This window comes from Rhincodon typus, chromosome 3 (genome assembly GCF_021869965.1).
Source record: "Rhincodon typus isolate 14 chromosome 3, sRhiTyp1.1, whole genome shotgun sequence".
Taxonomy (NCBI): domain Eukaryota; kingdom Metazoa; phylum Chordata; class Chondrichthyes; order Orectolobiformes; family Rhincodontidae; genus Rhincodon; species Rhincodon typus.
The window spans coordinates 28,026,836-28,045,838 of record NC_063334.1 but is presented as its reverse complement, the minus strand read 5'-3'; the positions used below and the strand labels follow the sequence as shown (position 1 = coordinate 28,045,838).

At 42.5% G+C, this 19,003-nt stretch overlaps 1 protein-coding gene across 4 annotated transcripts in view; it reads left to right on the top strand.

Moving 5' to 3' along the window:
- Positions 1–19,003, top strand: part of LOC109913887 (coronin-2A-like) — a 144,348-nt gene that overhangs the window by 75,414 nt on the left and 49,931 nt on the right. Inside the window, exon 1 of one of the 4 annotated variants that reach the window (XM_048594639.1) lies at positions 8,217–8,294. The exons of the other annotated variants lie outside the window; for them this stretch is intronic. The gene's annotated coding sequence lies outside the window, so the exon portion shown is untranslated. Of the gene's footprint in view, positions 1–8,216; positions 8,295–19,003 lie in introns of those variants that run through there. 4 annotated transcript variants of the gene reach the window in all.

Below are 19,003 nucleotides of genomic sequence, written 5' to 3'. Positions count from 1 at the left end.
AGTTGCTGAACTTGCCCAAAAATGATTGCCCACAGATGAGAAATCCTAAATGCCAAGCTGCATGATTCTTTCTCCGACCCCTCTCACTTATCCATTCACTGCGCTTGTACTTCGGCGCTGTATCCTAGTCGACCTTTTATTCGAAGAAATCACGCATTCATGCTGAACATTAGGTGTTCTTGCCAAATAATTTTCTTCATAAAATGATGCATCAAGACGCAGCACCTTGACTACATAATCAAGATGCTGGTGGAATAGTGGGTTGTGTGGGGCGTCTTGAGCCCAGGGCTCATCCACTCCAATCTGTTTTCCATCTTTTGTTTACTTGCCTTTTTGCTTCTGCTTTTTTTTCCCCTCTTCCTTTCTTTCTTTTGTTTTTCTTTTCTTTAGGTCCTTTTGCAGCAGATTAATTGGCAGTATCGGCCCAGCAGCGAGGTCAGGCCGTGTGCAGGATGGCGGCAGGTGGTCAGAGGTGGCTGTGGCAGACGCAGCTCTTCCCAGCAATTGGGGGCAGCCAGAGCAAGGACGTCCTCCTGACGTTCAGGGCTGGCGGCAGTGGCAGCAAAGCTTCCCCCAATGATCAGAGGTGGCGGTGGTAATGGACTTGTCAAGATGGTGGTGCAGCAATATCTCTGAGGAGGATGGGTTTGGGTGGGCTCTTGGCAAGGTGGCAGCAGCCTGGCCTGGCAGCGAAGCCAGGGACTCCTGGTTGCAGTAGGCAAGGATTGGGGACTCCTGATGTCATTGAGGCAGCAGGTGGAGCCAGGGATTTGTGGTCGTGGTCATGGTAGGCCCGGAGCTAAGGACACCTGGTTATCGACAGGGCAGTATCAGAGCTGGGGACATCATGATTGTGGGCAAGTGTGGGCTTGGCGTGGAACTCGGCGGCAGCATCCGTGAGGTGGGCTGAGCAGTGAAGAGGTGGCACTGAAAGAATGGTGACTGCTACGTTAGTGGGCCTGGCGGAGACAGTGGAGGAGCGGTGGAGGCACCGGTGTCATTGGTGAGCCAACTCAGATTCATGGCAGAGGTGGCAAGATGATGTTAGACTCTGTTTCATTTATACACTTTTTTTATTTTTTTCATTCCTAATCTATTCAAAATGATGCCGGATTGTGGCGACAGTTGAAGCTTTCACTGTATTTTATTGTGTTATTGACTGTAAAATGCAAGTGACAATATATCATTCTTCATTATGTTCCCATCAGACGTTAACATAACCTCCTCAAATATAGCCTTTTGTTTCGAAATTCTGTCAAACACACAGCACCCACCATGCTGAAGTAGGCTATTTAGCCCCTTTTGCTCTATGTGAGTACCTACGCTCCATTTGAGTTTCCTCCTACTCTACTCCATTTCACGCTATCAGAATAACTTTCTATTCCCTTCTCTCTCCTGTCTCTTGAAGGCAGCTCTGCTGTTCTTCCTGAGAACACTAAGCCAGTCTGTGTTGGTTAGTTATAAAATGTCAGTGAACAATATGCCAGAGTAACTGTACCAAAACCTGCATCTAGTATGTTACTTCCTATGGGCAAGATGGCCAGGTACAGTAGCAGGTAGTAGGGGACACTGGTATAACAGTATTGTTACAACATTACTAATCCACAGTTCTGAGGGTCACCGAACCTGAAACGTTAACTCTGATTTTTCTTCACAGATGCTGCCAGACCTGCTGAGTGTTTTTCAGCAACTTCTGTTTTTGTAGTAATCCAGAGGCCCTGACTGATATGCTCTGGGGGCAAAGGTACTGATCGTGCCATAGATCTGGCAGAGTTTTAAATTCAGTTCAGTTCTAGTTTTTAAAGCTCATCTCCATATTGGAGACCATGAAACTATAATTTAAAAAAAAAACCAAAAGAACTGCGGATGCTGTAAATCAGGAACAAAAACAAAGTTGCTGGAAAAGCTCAGCAGGTCTGGCAGCATCTGTGAAGGAGAAAACAGAGTTCTGAGGAAGGGTCACCGGACCTGAAACGTTAACTCTGTTTTCTCCTTCACAGATGCTGCCAGACCTTCTGAGCTTTTCCATGAAACTATAATTGTTTTTGGTAAAAACTCATGTGGTTCACTAATGTCCTTTTACCTGGTCTGGTACATCTCATTCCAGACACACAGCAATGTGGTTAACTCTCAACCATCATCTGAAACAGCTAGAAGGCCATTCAGTTCAAGGTCAGTTAGGGAGGGCCAGCATTTGTCAGCGATGTCCACATCTCATGAAAGAATATTAAAAGGTATTTAAGCAATAACCTTTTTTTCTGTCATCGTACTTCATGGATTTGGAGGCGCTTGGGCTGTCGTGGGAGCATAAGAGTTTCCGGCAAGGAACTCCATACCTTCTTTCACAATGCAAATTTTCTTCTATTGCTAGAGCTGTGCCAGAAAATGGTGGCATGTAACTGCAAACAGGATTCTTCTAGCATTTATTATGTCACCAATTATAAAACTAAATATTGTAGACAGATATTTTCCCTTGAACGTCAGCAACTTGCATTTGAGTAGTGCCTTTAATGGAGTAAAACATCCCATTGGAGCAATTATCCAGAACATTTTGAGGGAGGAAGCATCAGAGCTTTTGACTTTTCCTGTAATCCCAATGTTAGTGATTCTGCTTCAGTACACTACATGGCCTTGCCTCTCATATCTGTAGTCTGCTCCAGTCCTAATTCACCCCAACCCTCACCACCCCCGCAAATATCCCTGCACTCCTCCAATTCTGGCCTAAGATAACAAGGTGTAGAGCTGGATGAACACAGCAGGCCAAGCAGCATCAGAGGAGCAGGAAAACTGACGTTTCGGGTCTAGACCCTCCATCAGAAATCAATTCTGGCCTTCTGTGCATCCCCAATTTTAGTTGCTCCTTCATTAGTAGCTGTGCCATCAGCTGCGTAGATCCCAAGCTCTGGAATTTCCTTCCTGATACCACCAGTTTCCTATCTCTCTTCTCCTTCAGCATTTTCCATAAAACCAGTACCCTTTTGACTAACCATCTCCTTATTGACACTTGGTGTCAGATTTAACTTGATGAGGCTCCTGTAAATCATCTTGGGACATTTTATTGTATTAAAATGCTAATTGTTGCCTTGTCCATAGAGATCCTGTCCTCCTTATGGACCTTAAATCAAGTCCCTGTCTGCTTAAATGAATGTAAAAAGTGAAGTGACACAATTCAAAGAAGATCCTAGTCAACCTTTTATTCAAAGAAATCATGCATTCGTGCCGAACATTAGGTGTACTTGCCGAATACTTCCAAAGCAAAAACTAATCATCCAAACTGTTCATTTGGAGTTTGCTGTGCCCGGTTTGCCTGTGACATTTCCCCATTGTACAATGATAGGCACACTTGTATCGTGAGAGGTTCCAGAGTTCTGAAAGGTGCTTGAGAAATCCAATAGGAACAGGTTAGGCCATTCAGCCCCTCTTAAGCCTGCTCTGCCTTTTAATAGGATCATGGCTGATCCAACACTCTTCACATCCACCTTCCTGCCCTTTCCACAGGGAGTGTACAGAAGTGGGAAACCCAGATATAGACCCTTTACCTTAATCTGTGTGGTCAAATTTCATCCAAACGCCATCTACGAGTTCGCGGACAACACCGCTGTTGTAGGCTAGGAATCAAACAAACAATGAAGAGTCAGAATACAGGAAGGGGATGGGACGCATGGTGTCACGGTGCAAAGAGACAGTAGGGGGCTGAGTATGTACCCTTGTGGGGTGCCAGTGTTGGAGATTATAGTGGAGGGGGCACAGTTCTCTATCTTCACTGTGGTCTGTGAGTCAGGAAGCTGAGGATCCAGTTGCAGAGGGCAGAGCTGAGACCTTGGTTGGGATTATAGTGTTGAAGGCGGAGCTGTAGTCGGTAAATAGAAGCCTGACATAGGTATCCTTATTACCCAGATGTTCCAGGGGTGAGTGTAGGGCTGGGGAAATGGCATTGGTTGTGCCAGTAGGCAAGTTGCAAGGAGTTGAGGCAGGCTGGGAGGCCAGAGTTGATGAGAGCCATGATTAGAACATAACATAAGAACATAAGAACTAGGAGCAGGAGTAGGCCATCTGGCCCCTCGAGCCTGCCCCGCCATTTAATAAGATCATGGCTGATCTTTTTTACACGAACTCAGGACATTCAAACACTTTACAGCCAACTAAATATCTTTGAAATATAGTACTGTTATAGTGTAGGAAGCACTGCAGTCAATTTGCAAACAGCATTCTCCCACTAGCAGCAATGTGATAATGACCTGATAATCTGTGTTTTAATGATACTATTTGAGGGACAAATATTTGTTGCAATACCAGAGAGTTATTGTCTGCTGTCATTTGAATAGTGGCTGTTTAATCTTTTCTGTCCACCATGGAGAGTAGGCGGGGCATTGTTTTGATATTGATCTGAAAGGTGACACCTCTGACACCATAGTACTCCCTCGTTACTGCACTGGGATTGTTAGTCTAGATCTTGAGATTTAGGAACAAGAATAGCTCATTCAGCCCATCGAACCTGCACAATCAGTCAATATGATCATGGCTGATCAAATACTTCACTGCTCCCCTCATCCCCTATCCCCATAAGCCTCAGTGCCATTGGTATAGTAATTGGAAGTCTATCTTAAATATACTTAAAAGACTGAGCTTCCTCTGTAGTAGAGAATTCCAAAGATTGTCAAACCTCCAAGTGAAAATAAAAGCTCCTCATCTCTGACCTAAGTGGCATCCCCTCTCTCTTTAAATTGTGGTCCCTGGTTCCAGATTCCCCAAACGGGGGAGCATCTTGCCTGCGTCTACATTATCTTTCCGTTTTTAAGTATTTTTGTAAGTTTCAATGACAGCACTTCTCATTCTTCAGAATGCTGAAGAATACAGGCCCAGATTCCCCAATCTCTTTGTAGGACTGTCTCACTATCCTGGGAATAAGTCTGGTGAACTTTCATTGCTCTTCCTTAACGGCAATGATATTTTTCCTGAGATGAGGCTAACACTGCAGACACTGCTGTGGGTGTGGTCTAACCTCCTACTCCTTTTAATTCTGGTCTTCCTGATTTCCTTTGCTTCACCATTAACCACTATGCCTTCAGTTGCTGGGGCCCTAAGCTCCTCTGTTCCCTTCCTTTAACACATTCTCCACCTTTTATTATGCCACTTTGAGCAACATTTGGTCATCTGACTTATGTTGCCTGTGACAGAATAAATCTGTCCCCATCTCAGTCTTAAACAATCTCCTTCTTCTCCTGAGACTGTGCCTCATCTACTCAGTCTCACATCCATTCCAGGAATTAATCCAGTGAATCTTCACTGTGTGGTCTTCAAGTCAAGGATAGCCTTCCTTAGATTAGGAGACCAAATCTGTACACAGCACACAAGGTGTGGTGTCACCTGTTGAATAGGGATGTTGGACAGTATTTGGAAGGATCAAAGAAAGAAATGTTGTGGGGAGCAGTGATCCATTTACTGTGCATAAAGTAATGAAGACATGTTGCTCTCTTGTTGAGAAAATCCCAGTTTGAACCCTGACATGTTGAATTAGATTCTCACGGCAGTGAATTACACTGACCTCTACAGATTAAGGTAAAGGATCTATATCTGGGTTTCCCACTTCTGCTTGTCATCCAGCAAACTCTGCTAGAAACATGTGCCAATGGACATCATGAGAAGATTGGACTGACGTTCTTCATTTTAGAACCTTGCCCAAATTCACTGTGAGGGCCACATGTGCCCATAGCCACTCGGGTGAATCGATGGAATATTAGAAGAAGGCCATTCATCCCCTCATATCTCTACTCGCTCAGACCAAGCTGTCCAATCAGCACCAAATCACCTGATCTTTCCCATACCTCTTCAATATTTCTTTTCTAGCCATTAACCATAGTCATTTTGAAAGTTACGATTACATTTTCTTTCACCAGCCTTCCTGGAAAAATCCAAATCATAATATCGTAATTCCCTATGCAACTTCTTCGTTTCCTTTTCAATATTTCTTATTTTACCAAGCACCTTAAATCTGTGTCCTTGAGTTACTGACCCCTCTGTTTCTGGAAGCAGTGTCCCCTTGTTTAATCTGTCAAAACTCTTCATAAGTTTGAACATCTCTACCAAACAACCTTCTCAACTTGCCCTGTCATCTTCAAAGACTTGTATAAATTCTCAAGGCTGAGAACTGAGACTGCCTAAGAATCATAGAATCCATACAGTGCAGAAACAGGTCATTTGGCCCAACAAGTCCCCACCACCCCTCTGAAGAGCATCCCACCCAGACCCATTCCCCTACCCCTGCATTTCCCATTTCTAACCCACCTAACCTAAACGTCCCTGGACACGAGGGCAATTTAGCATGGTCAATCAACCCACCCTGCGCATCTTTGGACTGTGGGAGGAAACCCACGCAGACATGGGGACAAACCGCAAACTCCACACAGACAGTCACCCGAGGGTGGAGTCGAACCCGGGTCCCTGGTGCTGTGAGGCAGCAGTGCTAACCACTGAGCCACTGTGCTGCCCAAAGTACAATGTAAGAGGAAATGATGCCTTTCAGAAAGGAGAACGAAGGAAAGGAAGACTTTTATAAAGAGAGTGGTTGCTATGGGAAGCGATTCAGTGCTGGAATTGAGAGAGAGATTGCCTATCAGATAACGAATGTCAATGAACAGTCACAAATATGATGTTTCAGTATCTTAAATATAAAAAAGCATCAGGACTATGAGGTCTGGTGGCTGTGTGAAATCTTTTGAAAACTTATCTTTTGAATCCCAGCCTGAAAGTTGGAATGTTTCTTATGGCCACAGAGGTCCTGTTGCGCTGAGGTCACTGTTTTTGAAGCAATCTCTTTCTCTGTGTTGGATTAGTTTATCTTTGGTACAGACTCTCTTATTAAGTTACAATTTAATGACCGTTGCAAACATATGCTACTTGAAGTTGCTATCTGATGAATGTTTGACAGCATGGCAGAGTTTACCCATTTGTGTTCCAATTGAAAAATGACACAACCCCTGGGAAAACCTGTTGCAATTACATCACCTGGTAAGTTCAATGACCCGTTGAGCACCAGTTTCAATCTTGTTAGATTGCATAATTCTAACTCGTGTTTATTGCATTTAGGTGAACCATGTGTGATGATTTGCAGATATTCAACTGTGATCAGTTAGTAGGTGTATACAGTTGATAGTGAACCCTGATGGCTTCTGATTCTGTTAATGAGGATCTTATACGTTGGTCACTGTTGGAAGGTAACTATGAGGTGAACACACTATTTTATGATTAAACTAATTTGAAAGGAGATTGCTGGAGAACAAAATTGGTAACAATTGAGTTTATGCCGTTAACCAGTTGGACAATGATTCATGAACAAAAACAGAAGCTGCTGGAAAAGCCCAGCGGGTCTGGCAGCATCAGTTCTGAACTGAGAAAGGGTCACCGGACCTGAAACATTAACTCTGATTTTTCTTCACCGATGCTGCCAGACCTGCTGAGCTTTTCCAGCAGCTTCTGTTTTTGTTCCTAATTTACAGCATCCACAGTTCTTTCGGTTGGACAATGATTCATTGTGGACTTAAATTATTGGACGGTTGACGTGGAAGAATACTTATGATGCATTCCTGGATATCTTTCTAACATGAATAAAAAGATTTGCATTTTTATGCCACCTTTCATGATATCTCAAAAATTATTTCCAGTCAATGAAATATTTTGAAGTATAGTCAGTGTTGCAATGTAGGAAACATAGCCAATTTACAGACAGTAACCTCACACAAAGGGCAATGTGATAATCCATTTGCATGATATGATTCAGGAATCAGAATTGGATTAACATCCCCTTCAGTTCTTTGAAAGACTGCCATGTGATCTTTTACAATCGCCTGAGAGGGCGGACAGTGTGGTATAGTGCGTTTCATGTAGTTTGTGATGTAACTGATTACATGACTCTGCCGTTTTCTGAGAGAGATAAGGCACCGATTTAAAATGGGCATGTGAAGAGAGGGAGGTCTTGCACATCACACCTGAGACCTGTATTTGATAACCTATTATGCACAGATATAACACTCCTTTATTTACGGAGCCTTACTGAATGATGAGCAAGGAGCCTCAAGGAAAACATATGTGCAGACACCCACAGTTGGAACTGCTCCAAATTAGTAACTCTCTGTGCAGGTAGCAATATTGTCTAAAAGCACAAGCCTCAACTGTGTCTCATGTTGCAACTGTACCTCAGACAGAGCACCTCTCCCTCCGTACCGCATCGAAGTGCCAGTCTTCATTTTTGTGCTCAAGTCTGGAGTGGATATCTAACTCGAAATGCTGATTCTGAGGTGAGAGTGCTATGCCCACTGAGCCACAGCTGATACAGAATCAGGTTGAACAGTGCGTTGTTTTCTATTGTTCAAGGACTTTTTAAAATGTGGATTGATTGGCACTCACTGATCAATTGGGCCTTGACCATGCTGGAGTGGGGCATCTTGATGGGTATCCTATTAGACTGTTTTCCTGCACCTTTCAACTCATTTCTGGCCTGAAGCTTGCTGGATATCGTTTTAAGGAACATTGTGAGGATGGACGGGAATTTTAGAAGTAAGTCGTTACTGGACTGATTGCTAACCTAGGTCAGCAAGCACAGAGGTGAGGCTGAATTGACTTGGTGTGAGCAGGAAGTAGGCAGCAGAGTTTTTGATGACCTAGCATTTAAACACGATGGAAGATTGGAGACCAACCAGGAGAGCATTGGAATAGTCTGAGATTAGAACATCATAGCAGTTAGGAACAGGAAGAGGCCAATTAGATTAAAAATAAACTGCGGATGTAGAAATCTGAAACCGACAGAACCTCAGCAGGTCTAGCAGCATCTCTAGAGACAAAGCAGAGACAATGTTTAGGGTCCAGCGACCCTTCTTCAGAATGGTCCAATTAGATTGTCTCGTTTATCTCACCACTGAGCTAGATGATGGCTGATCTCTGTTTTAACACTATTTACCCACCGTTTTACAGGAACATACAAATTAGGAGCAGCAACGGGTTACTCAGCCCCTCAAAGTCTGCTCTGCTGTTCAATAAAATCATGGCTGATCTGATTACTGTGCATTCCTTATGGTTGTGTAACCTTTAATACTCAATCCTTCAATAAGAATTGTAACATTTTCAATTGACTTCTCCACCTCCCCCACCCCAACTACAGCCTCAAAAATATTTGGGGGAAGGGAGTTCAGATTTCCTCAAACCTTTGTGTGGGGAAGTGCTCCCCAAATCATAGCTAACTGTGTTTTTGTATGCAGCATATATCAGGTGTAGTTAGGATTCCGCCAAGGATTAATGTGCATTGAAGAAATGTTTTAGTTTGCTATTTATTAATGTGCAAGAGCAGTTTTATACCAAATATACTCAATAATTCCAATCTTTGCGCAAATTTAAAAATTGTACATTTGTACGCATGATCTAGTTATTAAATTATTTGCACTTACAATTGCAAAGATTGATTAGTACAAATTTATGCAAATATATAATTTAAATACTGGATTTACTGAACAGTTTGATTAGCTCTACATTAGCATCAGAGTTCATATGTCCACATCATTTGAAACTTAGAGTGAGATACTATATACAAATCTGTGATTCAGGTGGGAATACTTAAAAATACATTAGTGCCTCACCTGGATTTATGAGATCATTTGTCATAATCCTGCAAAAGATATTGAAAATAATAACTGCAGCAAGACAACATAGAGAGATGTGGTATTGTGTAAGATGGCAATTCCAAAGTTAAAAGGTGCCCCATGTTACTCATTGATAGGAGTAACTACTGTATCTTGGTCATGGTGACCCAAACTACAATCAGATCCAAGAACATTGTAGCACAGTCCTCCCAGCTGCCAGTGGGAGTTAGAGGAAGAGATATGTAGTCAGATTCTGGAAAGACGTGAAAATAACAGGTTTGTTGTGGTGGGTGATTTTTAACTTTCCCCGTATTGACTGGAACTCCCATAGTGCCAGGGGTTTGGGTGGGGAGCATTTTTTTAGATGTTTGCATAGAATCCCTACAGTGTGGAAACAGGGCCTTTGGCCCAACAAGTCCACATCGAACCTCGGAGCATCCCACACAGACTCATCCCCCTATAACCCACCTAATGTACACATCCCTCAACACTATGGGCAATTTAGCATGGCCAATTCACCTAACCTGCACATTTTTGGACTGTGGGAGGAAACCAGAATACCCAGAGGAAACCCACGGAGACACGGGGAGAATGTGCAAATTCCACACAGACATCGCCCAAGGCTGGAATCAAACCCGGGTCACTGGAGCTGTGAGGCAGCAGTGCTAACCACTGAGCCCAGGAGGGTTTTTTTTTTCTGAAACGGTATATGGGTAGCCCAACGAGGGAGGAGGGCCATGCTGGACCTGGTATTGGGAAATGAGGTCAGCCTGTGATCAAACTTTCAGTGGGGCAGCATTTTGGAGATAGTGACCATAATTCTGTAAGTTTTCAGAAACCTATGGATAAGGACAAGAATGGGCCTTGAATGAAGGTGTTAAATTGGGGATAGGCCGACTGTAACTGAATTAAGCAAGAATTGGAGAATGTGGATTGGGAGCGGCTGTTTGAGGGTAAATCCACATCTGACATGTGGGAGTCTTTTAAAGATTAGTTGGTTTTAAGACCAGATGCCTCAGGATAAGCACTTTCCTGTGAAAATGAAGGACAGGAATGGCAAGATTCGGGTACCTTGGATGATGGCAAATGATCAGCTTCATCAAAACAAAAGGAAGCATTCCAAAGCCCCGGGCAACTAAAAACAGATGAAGTCCTTGAAGAATATAGAGAAAATAAGAAGGAGCTCACAGGGAGTTAGGAGGGCTAAACAGAGCTATGAAATGACCTTGGCCAGCAGGGTTAAGGAGAATCCCAAGGCATTTTATACATCTGTTAGGAGCAAGAGGGTAGATAGGTAAAGAGGAGACCCACTCAAAGATAAAGGACGGAGGTTATGTGTGAAGCTAGAGAAAATGGGTGAGCTCCTTTAATGAGTACTTTACATCGATATTCACCAAAGATAGGGACGTGAGGACTGTCGATTTAAGGAAAGGTATATGAATACTCTCAGGCAGGTCAACACAATGAAGGAGGAAGTGTTGGGATCCTTGAAATGTACTCAAGTAAACAAGTCCCCAGAGCCAGATGCGATCTATCTCAGGATACTGTGGGAGACAAGGGAGGGAAAAGCTGGGCCCTTAACAGATATCTTTGCATACTCTTTCACCTCAGGCGAGGTTCAAGAGGATTGGTGAATAACCAATGCTGTTCCCTTCTTTAAGAAGAGTAACAGGAAAAAGCCAAGTAATTGCAGGGCAGTGAGCCTGACGTCAGTGGTGGGGAAGCTGTTGAGAAGATACTGAGAGACAGGATTTACTCACATTTGGAAGTGAATGGATTCGTTAATGATAGGCAGCATGGGTTTGTGTGGGGAAGATCATGTCTCACCAACTTGATTGAGTTTTTTGAAGAGGTGACAAGTACGATTGATGTGAGAAGGGCAGTGGATGTTGTCTGCGTGGACTTTAGAAAGGCATTTGATAAGGTACCTCATGGCAGGCTAGCACAGAAGATAGAGTCTCATGGGATCCGGCGTGAGTTGGCTAGATGGATACAAAACTGGCTTGATCATAAATGACAGAATAGCGGTGGAAGAGATCAGTAACTAGTAGTGTTCTGCCGGGATCAGTGCTGGGAACTTTTCTGATTGTAATATATATAATCTGGGATCTTGATCAGATGGACCAATGGGCTGAGGAGTGGAAAATGGAGTTTAATTTAGATAAATGTGAGGTGTGCTGCATTTTGGAAAGGCAAATCAGGGCAGGACTTATATACTTAATGGTAAGGTATTGGGGCATGTTGCTGAACAAAGAGACCTAGGAGAGCAGGTTCATAGTTCCTTTGAAAGTGGAGTCGCAGGTAGGTAGGATAATGAAGAAGGCATTTGGTATGCTTGCCTTTATTCGTCAGTGCATCGAGTATAGGAGTTGGGAGGTCATGCTGCGACTGTACAGGACATTGGTTACGCTACTTTTGCAGTATTGCGTACAAATCTGGTCTCCCTGCTACAAGAAGGGTGTTGTGAAACTAGAAAGGGTTCAGAAAAGACTGAAGAGTATGTTGCAGGGGTTGGAGGGTTTAATCTATAACGAGAGGCTGATTAGGCTAAGGCTATTTTCCCTGGCGCATCGGAGGCTGAGGGGTGACCTTTTGTAGAGGTTTATAAAATCATGAGGGGCATGAATGGGGTAAATAGGCAAGTCCCTGGGGTGGGGGAGTCCAAAACTAGAGGCCGTAGGTTTGAGGTGAGCGGGGAAAGATATAAAAGGGACCTAAGGGGAAACTTTTTCACGCAGAGAGTGATGCGTGTATGGAATGAGCTGCCAGAGGAAGGGGTGGAGGCTGGTACAATTACAACATTTAAAAGGCATTGGATTGGGATATGAATAGGAAGGGTTTAGAGGGATAAATGCAGGCAAATGGGACTAGATTTATCCCAGATATCCGGTCGGCATGGACGAGTTGGACTGAAGGGTCTGTTTCTGTGCTGTACATCTCTATGACTCTATGAAAATGCAGTTGGTCTGATTAGTAAGTTTGTGGATGACACCAAAATTAGCAGAGTTGCAAATAGTGAGGAGGATTGTCAAAGAATACAGTGGGATATATAGAAAGATTGCATATTTGGGCAGAGAAATGGCAGATCGGTTTAATCTGGACAAATGTGAGGTGATGCATTTTGGGAGTTCAAATTCAGGTGCCAAGTATACAATAAATGGCAGAACCCTTAGGAGCATTGACATACAGAGGGATTTGGGCATATAGGTCCACACATCCCTGAAAGTGGCAACGCCATTGGATAAGGTGGTTAAGAAGGCATACAGCATGCTTGTCTTCATTGGCCAAGGTATCGATTATAAAAGTTGGTAAATTATGTTACTGCTGTATAAAAGTTTAGTTAGGCCACATTTGGAAAATTGCTTGCAGTTCTGGTTGCCATACAATCAGAAGGACGTAGATGCTTTGGAGAGGGTGCAGAGAAAGTTTACCAGGATATTGCCTGGTCTGGAGGGTTTTGGTTATGAGGAGAGACTGGATAAACTCAGATTGTTTTCATTGGAAAAGTGGAAGCTGAGTAGCGACCTGATAGAAATCTACTAAAAAATGAGATGTGTAGATAGGAAAGATAATCGGAGGCTTTTTCCCAGTGTGGAAAATTCAAGAGGGCACAGGCTCAAGGTGAGAGAGGGAAAGTTTTTCCCACCGAGGGCTGTGGGTGTCTGGAAAGCACTGCTAGTGGAGGTGGTGGAAGCAGCCACATTAGCAACATATAAGGTATCTTTATAGACACATGAATGGGAGACGAATGAAGGGATAGAAACTGCGTATGGGCAATAAGTGGTGGGCCTAAATAAGGATATGGAATCAATGTGGTCTTGGTGGGTTTAAGGGCCTTTTCCTATGCTGTATTGTATTGTACAACATAAGACAAAAGAGCTGAAGTTGTCAACTTTATTGTCTTGAGCCTGCTGCACCATTCAGTATGATCATGACTGATTATCTACCTCAATGACACCTTCTGCCACTGTCCCCATTATTCCCTGTTGGTGCCTAAACATGAATCAATTTCTGATTTGAATAGAAAAGGCTAATTGCTCTTGCAGAGAGCCAGCATGGTCATGATGGACTGAATAATCTCCCCCTGTGCTTTAACTGTCTTATGATTCAATGACTATGAATCAATCTGTAAGCCCTCTGTGATGGAGAATTTCAAAAACTTCACATGCCTCTGAAGAAATTTCCCCTTGCCTCCAGTCCCAAATGGTTGGCCCCTTGTCTCAGGAAAATGAGCAGAGTTCTCCATCTCTCTTGTGAGACATTCGAAGGCAGAATGGTGGTGTTTTGGAGCTCCACCACCTTCTCCCTGCAACCCCTCCCCTCCTATTACAGAGACCAAGTGCCCAATTGAAAGATCCTTCACCCTAGTTCCTGTTATTCCAGCAGCAGCCACCACCTCTGCAGTGGTGCTGCTGAGCAAAGGAGCTGCCAGCCTCTGGTTGGCCTGCAGTTATCATTAGGCAGGACATCAACACTCCCCCACTGGGGCTCTGAGTTTCTGATTTTATATTTTAGTAAGAACTTTTCATTCTTAAAACTCTCTAGGGTACATCTCAACAACACAAGAGTTAGAAGCAGGAGTTAGATGTTTAGCCTGTGGAGCCTGCTCCTCCATTCACTACGCTCATGGCTAATCCTGGGCTTTAGCTTGACCTTTCTGCTTACTCCCAATATTCCTCGAATCCCTGTAACATCAAAGATTCACATCAGTCTAGTCTCCTCAGTTTCTATTAGTAGACAATTCTCATCCCAGGAGACAATCTCGTGAAATCTTTGCATTCCTCCTGAAGGTAAGTATAATTTTTATTGAGAAACCAAAGTTACAGACAGCACTCCAGGTCTGGTCACTTCAAGAATCTAACAGCGTCCTCTTATGGTCTAATGCCTTTGTAATAAAGGCTAGCATCCCATTGGGTAGATATGAGCAGACCTGATTCAAGATTTTGCAGATCTAGGAGCAATCTTTAGGAGAAAGTCAAATATGTTCATCATTTATTTTGACAGAGGGGATATTGATTACAAAGTGTGATTAGAAAATATTAACAGCTTTTAAGCAGTTTCTGAGATGGGCAAGGGGAGGACGAGAGGGGTAAGTGTGTGATAAAAGGAAGGCTAACATGATGTATTATTTAAAAAAGAAAGTGATGGTGCAAGGCTAAATGAGGGTGAAAAGAAACGAGTAAACAAAACATAGATCGGGAAGCAGCATGAATGGCAACAGCAGAAAATGAGAGCTGTGGTTATGATCTCTTGAAAAGCAATCCTATGTTAGAAGTCACAATAAATAGCTTAATGAAGAATACCGCTGTACTCGAAATTTGCACCTATTTAGTTTGTTCTGGAAAACATGTTTAGAGGTCTGGTTTGGTATTGAATGTAGTTCCTAGACCTTTGCTTTAAGTGCGCATAGTATATTTTGTAAGTATTGCACTGACACTTAACATCCAGTTGTTTCCAATGCTGAAACAGAAAATTTATTTGTCCACATTCAACTGTCAGGAACACGTGGCCCAAACAGAAACCAAACTTTTGCACCGAATACAAAACCGATGTTTGCAGTTGCAAATGTAAAGACTTTTTGATTAGCTAATCAAAATAAATAGCAGTGCCCAATACAGATGAAAGGCCTTGATAGTACCTGCATGTGGTATTTTAGCTTGTGATTATATTACAGCTTTGATAGAAAGTAGTTCTGAAGCACATCTAAGAGAAACAGTAGCTTAACTCAGAATCATTAGTTGACCCCTGACAGCAATGCAATCTCGAGGTGTTTAGAGTTCTAGCATGAAAGGAGGCCACTCAGTCCATTGTATCAATGCTAACTGTCTGAAAGTGTTATTCACTAGTTCCTCTCCCATGCTTTTTCCCCAAGCCATTCAAAATGTTCCCTTTCTGAATTCCATTTTGAAAGTAACTAACAATTGGTTCCACTGCTCTTTCAAGGCAACATGATTCAGATCATAAACTTATTGAGTTTTTAAAAAAAAATCTTCTGCAGATTATTTTACATATGTGTCCTTTGATAACATTCAGGCAAACATAGAAAAAGGGTAAGTTATATACCTTGAGATAAAGAGCTGAAGTTTAAATAGGCAGGTTTAGAATAAATTAAAATCTCACCCACACTGAGTAATCAAGTCTCCGTGATGGAGTTGTTTCAGGAAATGAAGTCGAAATCTGTAATCTTTAAAATGCAAGAGTTGGTTAAAAAGAAGCAAGTCCCACATTGGATGCTAACCTAATTTGCTTAGTCAAACCTTAGCTATTCTGCTGCGCATTACCTGCATTAGAATGCAGTTCTAGTTCAATTCCTGATTTTCAGCCTTCATCATATTTTCTTGGAAATTGATGTACAAATCCAGAACAACTAGTGTTAATTATTTGTCCCAAGATTTGGCTTTTTTTTGTGATTTGAAGAAAGGTATGGGCAATTAATCTTGGGATGGGAGGGGGATATGGGAAGGTTTTGCTTTTATCAGAGCACACTTTTTATATATACTGTCTTGCGTAATGCTTTTAAAAAAAAAACACAGTTGCACTTTATTTTGTCTTGAGCTAAAAGCTTGTCAGAACAGGAATCAACATGAAATCAAAATTCACTAGGCACTTGGACCAAGGAAATGGCAGGACCGCATGTAACCACCTCTCCTATTGTATTTTCAGTCATTAGCTCAATGAAATATTCCCAGTCTTTCCTAAACCGCCTCCCTGACTATTTCTCAAAAAGCTACTTACTAACAGGATGATAGCACAGCAATCCAGGCCACTGAGCTGAGGTGCAATCAGTGAATGATACAGTGACTCAAGGTAAACATTTATTTCTTTTTTTTGTCAGTGTGTGGATATCACTGTCACATTTATTGCCCATCTTTAATTGCCTTTGAACTGAGTGGCTAGTTAGGCCATGTCAGAGGGAAGTTAAGAATGAACCACATTGCAGTAGAACAGTGCTGAACCAGATGGGTTTACATAAGACTCTGTGATAGTTTTGTGGTCACCTTTACTCAGAATAGCTTTTTAAACAGATATTTTCTGATCGACCTGTTCAGAGATTTTATTACACACCTCTGGAGTAGCTGGGACTTTGAACCCTGGTCTCCTGGCTCAGAGGTATGGATTCTACCACTCTGTAACAAGATTCCAGATTTATCAATTGAATTCACATTCCTCTAGTTGCCACAATGGGATTTGAACCCCTGGTCCCTAAATGTTTAGTCTGGATCTCTGGATTACTAATCCAGTGACATTACCATTCATCTCTACAACGCAAACTGCTAAAGCATTTCAGAGCAGCAGAAAATTACCTTGGTTTTTCATGTTCAAAACAGATTATTATTTAATTTAATTTTAGGGCTAAGTGTGCAAAACCTGTTTTGCTGGGCGGGTAGTGGAACTCTCATTGTCTGACACCAGGCTCCCAAAACAATTGATCTACTCCAAACATTGTTGCTGCAGGAGAGTCCCAGCAGGCAGATGAAATGTTTTAGGAGCATTTTTCAAAGCATCCGTATAGAGATCAGGATCCTTGCTGATTTTTCTGGGCATCTCTAGTTCATAATCATTTAAAGTATCTGCTAGAGAATTAGCATCCTGGAAAATACTAGGAACTTTGAGAGACTTTGTAATGCTGAGGTCAAGCCTGGGTAGTGAAGGAACATCATTCCAAATACCAGCCCTGTCCCACCCTTCCATCCTCCCATCCCCATCAACCTGATCCTTCAGATCATCAGTATTGGGCTTGCTAACCATATTAAAATGCATTGAATTGGAGTGGAAGCAAGTCCTACTCAATCCCGAGTCCAGCTAAGAAAAGATTGTGTTAACTTGTATTTAGCTTTAGAACACATTTTTAATCAGCTAGATTCACTGTAGAGTCATACAGCATGAAAACAGACCCTTTGGTTTAACCAGTCCATACCAAACATAATCCCAAACTAAACTAGCCCCCCTGCTTGCTTCTGGCCCGTATCCCTGCAAACCTTTCCTATTCACATACTTATCCAAATGTCTTTTAAAGGTTGTAACTGTGCCCACTTTCCACCATTTCCTCAGGAAGTTCATTCCACACGTGAACCACCCTCTGTTTTTTCAAAAAAAAAGCTGCCATTTCTTTTTTTTTAAAATCTCCCTCTTCTCACCTTAAAAATATGACCCCTAGTCTTGAAATCTTCCATCCTAGGGAAAAGACACCTACCATTATCCCTACCCTTCATGATTTTATAAACCTCTACAAGGTCACCCCTCAACCTCTCACACTCCAGTGAAAAAGATCCCAGCCTATCCAGCCTTTCTTTATAACTGAAACCATCCACACTCGGCAACATCCTGGTAAATCTCTCCTGAACCCTCTCTAGCTTAATAATATCCTTCCTATAGCAATTCTCTTCTCTAATATGGACCGTTTACTGTGCTGGCTGCTCTGTACATTGTATCTTGATCTGTCAGCTTGACATATTGCCAATATTTCTTTCAGCCCTGGTGGGATTTGAACCCATGCCCCAGAACATTAGCATGGACGTTTTATCTAATTACTCCAATGACATAGCTTACAACCTCCTCAGTGTTGAGGTCATGGTGAGATTAATTGTGTTCCGCAATATTGCAGTGTGCTGTTGGACATCATGAAATTGAGTGTGACTACTTCAGGAACAGTATTTGGCAATGGGTTTACAAAGGCTGTTAATAGTTCCATTGCTTCCTCTCCCTGCACAACACGAAAACTGAGATGCAACAACACTGAGCTCTGATGTCTCTGTGTATGAATGACCTGGCTATGTGTCCAGGATTCCTGGTGAAGGAAATGTAGGCTCTAAATAATGGAAGTAGTTAACCCTTTATGTATTCTAGCCTAAATGCAAACTGCTCGTGTCCAAAGGTCTTTGACTCAAACTCTCTTTTCATGCCTGTAGTAAATATTATAGAAAGCGTTATTTTTTCTATAGCACGTTTAGTGACCTCAGACCTTCCAAAACACCTCACTGGCAATGCAGTCCATTCTGAAATGTAGACACTGGTATAACATGGGAAAGATTGCAGCCAATCTGTGCACATCAAAATCCCACAAATAGCAATTATTATGATGGCCATATAATCTGAATTTTTGTGGTGTTGGTTGAGGGATAATTATTAGCTAGCGACCCTGTTTTCCTTTAAAACAGCACCGGGGAATCTTGCACATCCAAAAGATGGCCTTTCTGACAATGGAACACTACCTTAGTGTGCTCGGGGGGGACAAAAAACCATTAATGCTCAAGCCACAGGTACATGAACTATGTTGCTTTCATGAAGCTCCGAGATCAGTGGAAGAGGGCTAGTGCTGGATGGCTAACCTGTTTATAAGAGATACCACGGTGTAGAGCTGGATGAACACGGCA